Here is a 14,419-nt window from a genome sequence, read left to right as displayed (position 1 = left end):
GCGAGGGGCAGGAGGATCCTAGGTAAACGAAGCCCACAGACAATCCCCAAGTTGTGTCTGATTCTCATTTTCACCTTCCTTCTTTAGTCCTGCTTTTAGTATTTTGGCTACAAGCTCCTCTTTCTTATTGCCTGAGAGACATCATGGAGCAGTGAGAAGAGAAATGAATTAAGAGACAGAAGGGCTGCCTCAGGCTGGGAGGAGTGGAACAGTATGGGCTCTGGAGGAATTCAGACCAGGCTGTACTCCCGGTTCTGTCACTTTACCAGTCTGGAGAATACTGCAAGTTCTTTGTCTGCCAAGTGGGTTCTTGATAAGCCTCATCTTATAGAACTGTCGGAACATGTGTGATATATGTAAAGCACCTGGCACAGTGGCTGGCAATGTTTGGGTCTTTCATGCATGGCACTTATTATGATGCTTATTTTCATACCAGAAGAAACTACCCTCATCTCTAGGAATTTGTCATTTTATCCAGGAGATGTCAGAGACTATGCGGTCCTCTAGGACAAAGAAAGCTGAATTAACCAAAGTGCTCCTTAGCAAGTAACCCTGAGTAAATGTTCCCTACCAGAGAATATGTTGTTTCATTTGTGGAGGCAGGGATTTCACCAGCATGCAAATCAAACCTTACAGAACTTGTGTCAAGGACCAATAATTCCCCTGCCGCCCAAAATACCCCCCGATTTTCACGTATTTCATCACCACCAAACTCTTTCCCCATTTAGGAGTTCTGCCAGATTACACTCAAGACAAACAAATACCGTATATTAACACATGTATGTGGAATCTAGATAAATGGTACAGTTGAACCTATTTGCAGGGCAGGAACAGAGACGCAGACAGAGAGGACGGACGTGTGGACACGGGGGAAGCGGGGTGGGATGAATTGGGAGATTAGGATTGACCTATATACACTACCATGTGTCAAATAGATAGCTAGTGGGAACCTGCTGCACAGCACAGGGAGCTCAGCTTGGTGCTCTGTGACCACCTAGATGGGTGGGGGGAAGTCCAGCAGGGAGGGGACATATGTATACGTACAGCTGATTCACTTCGTTGCACAGCAGAAACTAACACAACATTGTAAAGCAATTATACTCCAATTAAAAAACCCCGATAACGAATTAATGGAGCGGGCTGGGGCTCCTCCAGCTCAGGGCGCAGAGTGCCAGCACAGGGGCTTCTCAGCATCCCACCACAAAGGCGACCATATGCATAAAACACCTGGTTTGTTGGTGCACTGTGTTCACCTGCACCCGGGCAAAAGCACTGGACCCCTTCTATTCTTTCTCCAGGCGGAGATTCTCTCTGGTTTACTCACAATCCCAAAGTAACTGTTGAGGGCAGTTTCTCATTCCAGGCTTAGCCTCTCAACTCTGAGGCCCACCATCTGAGGGTCTGGCCCCTGCTCACCATCATCACAGCCTCATCTAGCCCACCATGCAGCCAACCCAAAATTACCTCCCAAGGAGGGATTTGCAAAACACCAAGCCTCAAAGTGTTCCGGCTAAGACAAGCTATACTTCACTGCTCTCATCTGGACTCTCTCCCCACCACCCTCACTGGGTTTTTTCATCACACCACCTTCCTTACATAATAGCTGCTCTTCTACTCTAAACATCTACAGGCAGGCGCAGGGTCTTTTTTATCTTAGCACCATCACTACCAGCACAGAACCTTCCAAAGAGCAGATGCTCAATTAAAGATGGGAATAAATGAGGCACTGAGTGAGGAATGTAATTTATTACTATTTAATTTTGTCGGCATTCTTGAATAAGCTAAGGACATCTAGGTGTATACCTTTGAATTTTACAAAGAGAAAGACAAAGGTGAATAAGACAAACCAAAATTTGACTAAACTTTACTTTGTTTTCATCCATTTTAAAACCACAGCATTCTTTCACATTGCCAACAAAATTCCTATTCCAAAGCCATATTATCTCATTCCAGAACCCCAAAAAGATGCAAGGATTTTTCAAATCGTACTACACAGTACCAAAACTCTTACTCTTAAACCCGATAAACAACAACAAATCTGTGATCCATGTCATTTGTAAACTTGGATTCTGAATCTAAATAAACATTCTAGTGAAAGAAACAACATTTGAAAGATACTAGTGTAAAACAGGGACACAAAGAAGAGATATATTATGATCTTTCCAGCCCCAGCTTAGCCTCTCACTACTTAAAGGGTTGGCAGCGTTGGTCAAACACAAAGTGAAGAAGCTGCCTCAGACCTCACTGAGGGTGGGAGGAACTGCTAGACATGACCTTGGAACGCGCACTGGCCTTGACACGAGTAGGAGCCCTGGCTGCAGCTCTGGCTCGGGCTCTCTCTTCCTCATCTCTCAAAGCCTCTTCATAATGGAGTGGAAAGGCACTGGGGACGGTACCGTTGACCTTGGCCACAAACTCCAGGACTTTCATCTTGCTGGTTTCAGCGCGGGCTCTCCGGCCCCACAGGAACTCATAGCGTGGGGGATCGCTGTTGCGCACCTGACGATACACCAGGTACTTTTCCTGCACCAAACATTTTGTGATAAGCTTCCTGGGGTCCCCAAAGATTAAGTGCCACCTTCCATCATAAATACCCAAAACATTCAGGAATTCCCAGACCTCCTCCTCAGAGGCGCGGTTGCCATTAACGAAGATCATACCCAGGAGAGGCATCAGGAGCCCATTCTTCAGAAACCGCCCGCCACTGCTGCGACTCCCCTGATCGGTGAGATCTAGCTTGCTGACAAGGGTATAGGAATCACCACTCGGCTTGACTTCCTTCAAGTCAAGACCAAAGGCCAGCTCCAGGCATTCAGCAGCTCTCCTGAGGATTTCAGGGAACTTCCCCTTGTACCTTTTGTTCACAAGCTTCAGCATGTCTGCCTTTATAATGGGCTCTTTCATTTGATACCTCTCCAGCAGGAAGTCTACCAACATTCCCACCTTCTTCGTTAGAGGATCTCTGCGAGAGCTCTCATCGGAGGCTGAGGCCTGGGAGGAATTTTTCCTGGCCTTAACCTGGCCCTTGGCACGTACATCAGATCCTGGGCATGAAACCCCTGCAGCACGAGAGCTAGTGGCTGGGGCTCCCTGAGGCTCCTGGCGAGTGCCAGCACCAGGGGAGCTCGGGGCAGTACCCTGAGAAACAGAAGTGGGGGAGGGGGGCGACTCTTCTATCTCTGCTGCAGGGGCCTGGGCACCCCCGAGATTCTGGGTCTCCCTCCGGGCCTGGCGGCGCTTCTCACGGGCACGGAGCTTACTCTTCTGCCCCCGAGGCATGACTATGCGCAGGGACAGCAAGCGGGGGAGTGGGCAGGAGAGCAGGTGATGCTGGAACCTGGAGGAGGGAAGGTGAGAGGGCGTGAGCACCCTCAGCAGGGAGGCACCAGCCTGGCCTGAAGAAGGCCGCTCTGCACGTTCCCTTGAGGGCACTGCTCTAGGAGCCACTAGGCTCTTGTTCTTGGTCAGCCTGTCCCCTGAGAACCCAGTGTAAGAAGTGAGAGTGAGTGAGCCTCAGGCTACAGCCTGCCAGCCCTGCCTGTGGCTGACGGCGGTGACCACAGATCCTGGGAGGGTAGGCCCTCTCTGGGTTCCACGGGTCCCTTTCGTTCACAAACAGGATTGTCACATCGACTCTTGGTAGGGCCGGGACCTCTTTCCTGTGCTGCTCTAAAGGTGCCACCTCAAAGCTCCCTGGGACCCACGAGAAGGAACTGAGTCATGGACACTGTCGGGGTGGACAGCGCTGACAGTTCTGTGGGGCCTGCTCTGTCCTGAACTCGCTGGTCCTCAACCATTCAGCGTCCTCATCTTGTCGATACCGAGGGTCTGGGATCCGCCCCCCCTCCCCCTTCTGCCCCTGGTGTGGCACCTTCAGACGAAGGATCTCATCTCCCTGAGAAATGATACAGAGAGATGAGGCACCTCCGCCTGACAACCATGCTCTGGGCCTTCAAGGGCTGAGCAGAGGACTGGGCAAGACTCTTTCCTATTCCTTTGATTCGGTGGAAGGGGGGTGTGCTACCTTCAGTCGTCACTCACAGCCCCCACTGTGTCTCCTGGGAGGATCTGGGGGCTCCTTTCTCTCTTGACTTGAGGACATTTCCTCACAGTAAGGCCCACAGCTCCCTGAGCCCGAACGGTGGAAGTGAGGATGGCCTTACCCGGCCACAGTGCCCCTAGTCTCCAGAGGCTGAAAGCTGCAGCAGGCAGGCTGAGGCCCTATAACGTGTGGTCCTCGCTCACGGTCCCCATTTTTCGCTCAGGGGAGGGTCTCAGGTTCCTCCCTCTGCTGACCCATCAGACCAAGATGCTTACTTCCCTGGGAGTTCTGAGTGGGGAACTGATGGGCACTTCTGCCTGACATGTGTGCCCGGGGGCGCCGAGGAACGACAATGGAGAGGGACTCTGCGGGGCCCCCGCTGGCATGGGGTGCAGGTCCCCACGGTCCTCAGCATCTTCTGCGTGAGTCCTGGCAAATCCTGGAAATCCTCCCTCCGCTGACCTGAGTTCGCTTGCATCGCATTAAGATTCTCACCCTCCTGAGATCCCCAAGATGAAAGAAAGGGTGAGCCACTTCCAGTCACCCCCGTCCATGACCTCCCTGGCTTGCTAGCAGGGGCTGGACTCCGCGGGACCCCACTGTTCCCGCATCGTTGGCCTCTTTAGCCCTCACTCAGACGGGACCTAGGCTCCTCCCTCAGCCCACCTGAGTCTTCTGGCCTCAGATCAAGGCCCACGTCTGCCTGAGTCCCTGGGGCTGGAAGTGAGGGGTGACACATCAGGCTACCTCTACCTGGGGTTTCCCAGGGCTGAGGGGGGTGGCAGTTTGTGGGCCCCCACTGCTTTGGGTGGGTGTTCATCTACGTCATCCCTCACTGTCCTCACCCCGACTCATAGCAGGACTTGGACATCCTGTGTGTCTTGACTTGAAGTCTATCCCCTCATACTAAGGCCCCCAACTCCCCGAGACCCACTAGAAAGAAAATTTTCTTGTCTCCCTAGCTACAACTGTGTGTGGACTTCCAATGCTGACAGTCAGGAAGAGATTCTGTTGCCCTCACTACTGTGGTGTAGCTGGTCCCCTCAATTCTCAGGGTCCTCTCCTTGGTTCCTGGCATTACCTGGAAAGCCTCCGGCTGCTGACCTGAGCCCATACTCCCATCAACGAGGTGCCTCACCTCCCTGCCATGGGCCGGGGACGAGTGAGTGATGTTCATCAGCTCACCATGCCTCAGTCTCCCTCCCAGGTCTGAGAGTAGGGATGAGATTCTATGTGGTTCACTTCCTTCTGGGTGGGGTTCCCTCATCTCCACTCGGTGTTACCACCTTGACTCTTGTTAGGAACCAGGCTTCTTCCCTATGTTGAATGAGGCCTCTCTCATTAGACCCAAACCCTGATGTCCCTGAGACCACCCTTGGAGGAACCGAGAGGGCAATTCAGCCTGAGAGCTCTAAACCTGGCTTCCCAGGGCGAAGGCAGAGGCGGCACTTTGTGTGGTCTCCTCTGTTCTGGGGGAGTTGGTTGTCTCAGTCCTCACATAGAATTTGTGCCTTGACATCTATCGTGGCCTGGGACTCCTCTTGTTCTGCTGAACCGGGCAGCCAGCCCTTAAACCAAGGCCCTCATCTCCCTCAGAGCCCACCGGCAGAAGTTAGGGGGCACCTGAGCCTGCCAGCTCCGCCCGGGGCCTCCCGGGGCTGAGGGCAGAGGGAGGCGGCATTAGATGCAGCTCTCTCCACTGGGTATGGAGCAGTCTCCATTTCCTCACTCAGGATCTTCGCCTTGACCCTGCACCCTGCCTGAGACTTTGCCCTCTGCTGACGTGAGCCCATGACCGTCAGAAAAGGTCCTCATCTTCCTGGGACCTGAGCTTACAGTCAGAGTGAGCCTCGTTCTGCCAAAGCTGATCTGGGGCTCGGCTATGCCTGGTAACAGCAAGGGTGGGACTCTCCGACCCCGCTGTTCTGGAGTTGGTGGCTCCCTCAGTCCTCATTCAGGACTTGGGCGTCCAGTCCGGCTAGGGTTTGGGATTCCTCCCTCCACTGACCCGGATCTGCATGCCTCAGACCGAAGCTCCCACCAGAGGAGTCGGGGCCTCCACATCCCGGCTACCTTATCTGGGGACTCCCAGATCTGAGAGCAGGGCTGCTGATTTGTGCAGTTCCCTGCTTTGAGGAGAGGTCTGCTTACTAGCACTCATGGTCCTACCGCTGCTTCTTTTAGGGCCAAGTCTCCTCCCTAAGCTTAACGGGGTTGCCTTATCTATCCATCCATCCACCCGCCTACCTGTTTACATTTCACACCCATTACGCATTTATTTTGTAACTGGTGGTTTGTACCTCTTAGTTGCCCTCACCTAATTTCTCTCCTCCCCCCAACCACCTGTTTGTTCTCTGTATCTATAACTGTTTCTGTTCTGTTGTTCGTTCATTTGTTTTGTTTTCCAGCTTCCACATGTAAGCGAAATCATACAGCATTTGTTTTTCTCGGTCTGACTTACTGCACTTGGCGTACATCACACCCTCTAGGTCCATGCCCCCGCCCTTCCTTTTTGGCCGCACCGCACCGTGTGGCAGGTGGGATCTTAGTTCCCCCACCAGGGATCGAAGGCGCGCCCCCTGCAGTGGAAGCGAGGAGTCTTAACCCCTGGACCGCCAGGGAAGTCCTGCCCCCTTTATAGAAAGGCCTTTCTCGACGCGAACGTCCCCTAGCCCCCAACCCCACTTCCCACCCCAGGCAGAAGTGAGGGGTTCTCGCAGCCTGAGTTACTCTAGGGCATCGCACGAGCGAAGGCGGGCGGGGGCTCCGCGCAGTCACGTCTTTCGGAAGGAGGGACCCTCATTAGCTCTGAAGGTCCCACCTTCTCACCTGCTGGGGACAAGACTACACCCTGTGCCTAAGAAGCGGCCCCCTCTAGACAAAGGCCCTCCACTCCCTGAGGCCCTCCAGACGGCGACTCCAACAGGACTCCTCGGGCATAGACGTCAGATCAGGGGCCCACGCTGCTGATGGCAGGCAGGGGCGCGAGGCGGGTGGGTCCCCTTTGTTATGGGGGGAGGGGGTCGGGAAGGTCCCTTCAGGCTACATTCGGGGCCTCACCTTGGCTCCGGACGAGTCCTGAAAACCGACGCTCGGCCGAACAAACGCCGCGGCTGCCGCTCGGGCTCCTCGCTTCCGAAGCGGAAGTCGGGGGGAGCCGCATCCGGCCCTGCGTGGGGTCTCCGAGGGCTGACGGCAGGGGCGGGACTCGGCGGGGCCGCCCACTGTTCGGGGCTCAGCGCTCCCTGCGTCCTGCCGGTGCCGTCTATCGGCGCCTGGGAGCCCTCTCTCTATGGTCCCCAGTCCTCCAGCCTCCAAACAAAGCCCTCACCTCCCCGAGGCCCTAGTGGCGGGAAGTCAGGGCGCTGAAATTCATAGAGCAAGCCAGTAGGTTGGAAACTCAGACGTTACAGTCTTGAGTCCAAGGTCTGTATAGCAGGGCAGGCATACTGGAAACTCCGGCAGGGTTTCTGTGTTGCAGTCTGTTCTTTTTCTTTTTTTTTTTTTTTTTGGCTGCACCGGGTCTTCGCTGTGGCATGCGGGATCTTTAGTTGCGGCATGGGAACTCTTAGTTGCAGCATGCATGTGGGATCTAGTGCCCTGACCAGGGATCGAAGCGGGGCCCCCTGCATTGGGAGCACGGAGTCTTAGCCACTGGATCACCAGGGAAGTCCCTGTCTTGCAGTCTTGAGGCTGAATTCCTTCAGGAAACCTCAGTCCTTGTTCTTGGGGCCCTCAACTGATTGCATGAGGCCCAGTCACACTGTGGGTGGTAATCTGCTTTACTCAAAGCCTACAGAGTTAACTATTAATCGCATCTAAAAAATACCTTCACAGTGGACATCTAGACTGATAACTGACTAAACAACTGTGCAGCAGAGCCTAGCTAAGATGGCATACAAAATTAAGAGGTGGGAATGATAGGGAGGAATCTAGACTTGGAAACGTGATGCTGCCACTAACTGGGACAAAGAATACAGGAAGAGGAGGAATGAGGTTTGGAGAAAAATCACGTGTTTATATTTTTTCACACTGAGTTTGAGATATCCTTGAATCAGTCACAGTTGGGTTTATGTTTAAAGCTTTGTGGGTAGGTCAGGGCTTGGGATAATAGATCTAGAAGTTAGCAGCAGACAGTTTGCAGTTAGAACTGGAGGAGTGGATGAGGTTACCTGGGGATAGTTGTGGGGAGAAAAAAAAATAGTGGACCGGATATGGTAACTTGGGGAGCACCAGTTCCCCAAGGGGTGATGGAAAAGAAGTCCACTGAGGAGACAGAGAAAAAAACAGATTGAGAGGTAGAAGAACCAGGACAGGGCAGTGTCTTAAAAACTGTAGCAGACAGTGCTATGCTCACCAAATCCAATTCTATATTCCTTCTTCTTAGGCACATGGAAAGCTCCGTTTTTCAGACCGCTTGAGGCTAACTGAGGATTTATGACTGGTTTCAGCCAATGAAATGGGAGAAGAAGTGATGGGTTTGGCCGAATCAGAGAAGAGCCCTTTAGAGACTCTCTGTCCACTCTCCCCTGCCTTGATGAATAGGTGAGCCCCAGAGAAAACCCCCAAATGCCCCTCCCTCCCCCATACCCATTGAACATGTAGTGTTGTTGAGAAATAAACCTTTGCTGTGGTAAAACACTGAGATTTCAGGATTAATTTGTCACTCTAACATAACCTAGCTCATCTTGACTAATACAGAAGCCAAGGCAGTAGAATATTTTGCAAAGGAGAGAACAGTCACAACAGTTTCATATGCATCAGTGTTCCAGAAAAGAGGCCCTTCCATGGATTCCCAAATGTGGAATAATTAAGCCAATAAGTCCAAACAATTTAGGGGGTTTCTCAATCATAACAGTCTGACAGGGAACCTGCATTGTCTTTTGGCTTTAGCTAACAAATGTGCTCATCAGATCAATAAAATGGAGAGTCAACTTGAATTGGAAATTGACATCACAACACGTATACACATTACAGTGTACTAGTCTTGTAGTTTGGCTTGAAATCTTGAGGTGATGATACAAATTCTGATTGAATTATCTTTGCCTTAGTTCTCCATTTATGTTTTGCAAAAAGAGTGGTCTTAACATTTCCCCTTAGTACAAGAGACCCCAATTTTTAAGCAACTTTACCCTATATATTTAGTTATGAAGTCGATTGTTTAGCGTTCTGGGTGCCCTTCGCCAAGTGGAAAGAAACGCTAAAGGATGATTAGCTTCCCAGGCCACATCCCACCACCTACAGTGCAGCCAGACTAGAAATACATATTATTCCAGGACATAATTATGACTTATGTTATTGATTCCAATCAATGAGAAGCAAACGAAATGTCATTTTACATAAGGCACAACAATAGAGTCAAGCAGGAAGCTGTGCCAGATACATATGCATTATACTTGAAAAAGGAGAATACCAAATTCCAAAAGTACATTGATGTAAAATAAAGGAGGTCCAACTGGCCTAAACGCACACATCTAATCATAGATTCCAAATATCTGTATAAATAAAAATGAAATTTCTTATGAGACTAGTAATTATGACATAAAATGTTCCAGCTAGAAAAAATTAAGCTAAAAAATCACTTAAAAACTATAAAATATACATGAAAACAATGCTTTGATTCTGCAGCATTTCCAATGTATTCCAGTCCTTCTTCCACATATTACTCTCAAATGAGATCATCACAATCTCTTTTCTCCTCAGATTTATAGAAATTACATTAAGAGGTATCCTTGGATACCAAACAATCCTTAAATCTCACTTAGTCCGAGATGTGGTCAAAGCTGACCACATCCTCAGTTCTTCACGGCTTAGCTATATACTACTAATGATAAAAAATAAAATCTCGGGGCTTCCCTGGTGGCGCAGTGGTTGAGAATCTGCCTGCCAATGCAGGGGACATGGGTTCGAGCCCTGGTCTGGCAGGATCCCACATGCCGCGGAGCGGCTGGGCCCCTGAGCCACAATTGCTGAGCCTGCGCGTCTGGAGACCGTGCTCCGCAACAAGAGAGGCCGTGATAGTGAGAGGCCCGCGCACCGCGATGAAGAGTGGCCCTCGCTTGCCGCAACTGGAGAAAGCCCTGGCACAGAAACTAAGACCCAACACAGCCATAAACAAGTAAATAAATAAATAAAAGCTCCATGTAACATATGTCAATTATTTTAAATAAATAAATAAATAAATAAATAAAATAAAATCTCTCTCTTTTGAATTACCTCATTTATCCTATACAAATGGGGAATGAAGTATTAAGGCTAACACATTTTTCTGATAACCATGGCTTGTATTTAAACATTAATACTTTTTATTGACCTAATTAATATTAAGGGAAATCGTCCTATAGTGCTTTAGGGACTACAGGTGTGACAGATTCCCTCTCAGAAGGTTATTATTTCTACATTTTAGTTTTTAAGTGTTAAGGTTATCTATAGGGCCCATTTTCTTCCTGTATTAAATGTCAATTAATTCTTCAATGAAAACTCGGCAAAATGCTCTGATAATAAAATAATAGTTAACACATATATAATGCTTATGAATTCGTGGGCGCTGTGCTGAATGCCCTACACTTAATTCTCAAAATAATCTTACAGTTAGGTATTATTATCATCACAATTTTACAGATAAGAAAAGAGGCACAAAGAGGTTACGGCATTTACCCAAGATTACACAACTAGTAAATGGTAGCGCTGGGATTGGAAGACCAGGTGTCTGCTTCCAGAATCTCATGCTCTTACGTACTACATATTGCCTTTCTAGATGGTGTGAGATAAACATGCTCCAGAACTATGTTGAAACTCAGGAACTATCAGGAATTTATCCTCTGATATAAAATTTCTCTGTATCAATCCACCATCTTGAGAGAGAATAGTCTATAGGTAATCTTTTTCTTTTCATTTTGTAGGAGAAACAGTCATGCGTCATTTCACTCTTCTTTTGTCAATTATTTGCTTATTTTTCCCATTTTGAGAGCTTCCCTAACGTCTGTAATTAGAATTTCTCATGCCTTTTGAAGTTTATTTTTCTTAACCTTAAAAATATTTTTAGGAATAGTATGTGCTCCCTGTGGAAGACAAAGAACATAAAAAATTAAAATATGAACTGCTAGCCCTTCATGTACTTACTAGTCAACTTCCACTGCCTAATGAAGAGCCACAAAACTTAGCATCCTAACACAACAACTGTTTGTTCTCACAGATCTACAGGTTGGCTGAGGGGGCTCTACTTCACGCTGTAGCTTAGGACCAGAGGGCTGGCCGGGACTTTTTCTAATGGTGATGACAGTTTTAAAAAGTGAGGTGGGTCTTATAAGTGCTGTCACAGAAAGATCTTGCATTCACTTCCATTAAGTTACAAGAGCGAGTCACAGAACAATAATATGTACACTGTTGCCCCTGTGTGTTAAAAACTCAACGTATTTTTGTAGCGCATCTATGTACAAAGAAGCCTCAAATCAGCTTTAGAATGACCCACACCAGACAGTTAATTGTGGTTACTTTTGAAAAGGGGGCTGAATTTTGGAGCAGTGTTGTAAGGGGGGAGATTGTGATTTATGTGTGTAAGAAGTTTTTATAAGAAGAATATCTATGCTGTGATCAGCTCTGGCATCAAAATATTTAAATGAGCCTAACAGTAGAAATAGTAGTTGTGTATCTCTCGGATGAAGTAACTGCTAACTGAGGCAACAGAGAAAACCTGATATCTGAATGACTTAACACAACAAAAGTTTGTTTCTTGTGCACATAAAACCTGAGGAAGGTTGGCAGAGGCTCACTGCTAACAGATGACTCCGAGATCCAGGCTGTTTACATCACGTGGCTCGACACGGGCTCTCTCTGTTTGCTGCTGAATGGAAGAGAAAGCACAGAGGTGCCATACTGACTCCCTCGTGCCTTGGTCTGGAGGTGACCCTTCCTAATTACAAGTGGACTGGGAATATAGTCTCCCCAGGAACCCAAGGAGAGCAAGACAGCATGTGGATGAGGTCTGCAGTCTCCCATAAACTGGTATATAGTATGTGCTCAATAAAGAGCAACTATTGCAATTGGTTATGACAACAACCCTCTTAGTTTCTTGGAGGAGTTTCTGAGAAGGCCAAATTTACCTTGAAATTCACCAATATTTTTCTTGTGCATACTATGTAAGAGATGTTTTCAAATACAGGATTACATCTAATTTCCAAAAGTACCCTGTAAATCTCAGCAGAGAGGGCTTTCAACAGTACCTTTCTGCATTGCCAATTGCAGTAACCTGTGTAATCTCAGTAGGCCGGGAATTTTCTCCTAACTTTTGGTTGCATGGTCAAAATCACAGCCACCCACCACCTGACTGAACACACCTGAACACACAAACAGGTGCCATTAAGCATACTGAAAAAACAGCATCTTCCCTGGGACAGATACAGACTAGAATTACTGGGAGGATGGCGAACTATTTTTCCTTTTTATTCAAAGCTAGCACGTCTGCCAAAGAACCACCTTCCACCTCCGGGAAGGACTCCAAGATGGGCTTTTAGGAATTCAGCCTCACTACATGTTTGCTGACACAGTGATTTCCTTGGTCCCTCCTCCTTTACCACTTAGGAAGAAGGCTTTGGTTTCTGACCACTTAATTAAGTTCACGCATCAGTGTATGGATTCAATGGCCAGACTCAAAGAAGACGTTGCATTAAAATCCTACTGCAAATATCACGTTGCTTCAAAAAAGGCCTCCCTAGACTTGGGGTTATAAGCCAAGGCCCTGTAGCGTCCATACGCAATCAGAGTCTAGTCACCAGCAGGTTTGAAAACACTGAGAGTGTGGTGGAGGCACCCGGTGGGGATGAGGAGGTGTCTAAACGTCACTGTCTGAAGTGAACAGTTACATGGAAAGGGCAGCTGCTGTCACAGGGGTCCACGGTGAGGAACAGGATCTGCAGGGAGTCGGGATGCTCCGAGTCCGGGGAGGGCAGGGGATGTGGGCTGTCTGCTCCTCTGGGAGCTGAGTGCAGCCTCCAGAGGAAGACGCAGAGAAGAGCTGGCCAGCAGGTCAGCTTCCAGTCTGGACACGAGGGCACACTGACTGGGGAAGACCCAGGGGAAGGGCGCCGTAACGCGGGAAAGTGCAGGGACCGGACACACGTGCCGGGACCGGGGCAGTCAGCTCTCAGGGAACCCTGGGGCGAGGGGCAGGAGGATCCTAGGTAAACGAAGCCCACAGACAATCCCCAAGTTGTGTCTGATTCTCATTTTCACCTTCCTTCTTTAGTCCTGCTTTTAGTATTTTGGCTACAAGCTCCTCTTTCTTATTGCCTGAGAGACATCATGGAGCAGTGAGAAGAGAAATGAATTAAGAGACAGAAGGGCTGCCTCAGGCTGGGAGGAGTGGAACAGTATGGGCTCTGGAGGAATTCAGACCAGGCTGTACTCCCGGTTCTGTCACTTTACCAGTCTGGAGAATACTGCAAGTTCTTTGTCTGCCAAGTGGGTTCTTGATAAGCCTCATCTTATAGAACTGTCGGAACATGTGTGATATATGTAAAGCACCTGGCACAGTGGCTGGCAATGTTTGGGTCTTTCATGCATGGCACTTATTATGATGCTTATTTTCATACCAGAAGAAACTACCCTCATCTCTAGGAATTTTTCATTTTATCCAGGAGATGTCAGAGACTATGCGGTCCTCTAGGACAAAGAAAGCTGAATTAACCAAAGTGCTCCTTAGCAAGTAACCCTGAGTAAATGTTCCCTACCAGAGAATATGTTGTTTCATTTGTGGAGGCAGGGATTTCACCAGCATGCAAATCAAACCTTACAGAACTTGTGTCAAGGACCAATAATTCCCCTGCCGCCCAAAATACCCCCCGATTTTCACGTATTTCATCACCACCAAACTCTTTCCCCATTTAGGAGTTCTGCCAGATTACACTCAAGACAAACAAATATCGTATATTAACACGTGTATGTGGAATCTAGATAAATGGTACAGTTGAACCTATTTGCAGGGCAGGAACAGAGACGCAGACAGAGAGGACGGACGTGTGGACACGGGGGAAGCGGGGTGGGATGAATTGGGAGATTAGGATTGACCTATATACACTACCATGTGTCAAATAGATAGCTAGTGGGAACCTGCTGCACAGCACAGGGAGCTCAGCTTGGTGCTCTGTGACCACCTAGATGGGTGGGGGGAAGTCCAGCAGGGAGGGGACATATGTATACGTACAGCTGATTCACTTCGTTGCACAGCAGAAACTAACACAACATTGTAAAGCAATTATACTCCAATTAAAAAACCCCGATAACGAATTAATGGAGCGGGCTGGGGCTCCTCCAGCTCAGGGCGCAGAGTGCCAGCACAGGGGCTTCTCAGCATCCCACCACAAAGGCGACCATATGCAT

At 48.9% G+C, this 14,419-nt stretch overlaps 1 pseudogene across 1 annotated transcript; it reads right to left on the bottom strand.

The window, feature by feature from the left end:
* Window positions 1-477: 477 nt before the first annotated feature.
* Window positions 478-11,538, bottom strand: LOC309620274 (melanoma-associated antigen B1 pseudogene; annotated as a pseudogene). The gene is made up of 2 exons: window positions 7,103-11,538; window positions 478-3,337 (listed from the first exon to the last, which is right to left on the bottom strand). The product of its transcript is annotated as a melanoma-associated antigen B1 pseudogene (transcript).
* Window positions 11,539-14,419: the final 2,881 nt, after the last annotated feature.

Source organism: Balaenoptera borealis (assembly GCF_965194805.1).
Source record: "Balaenoptera borealis genome assembly, chromosome: X".
Lineage (NCBI taxonomy): Eukaryota > Metazoa > Chordata > Mammalia > Artiodactyla > Balaenopteridae > Balaenoptera > Balaenoptera borealis.
This window is presented reverse-complemented; position numbering and strand designations above follow the sequence as displayed.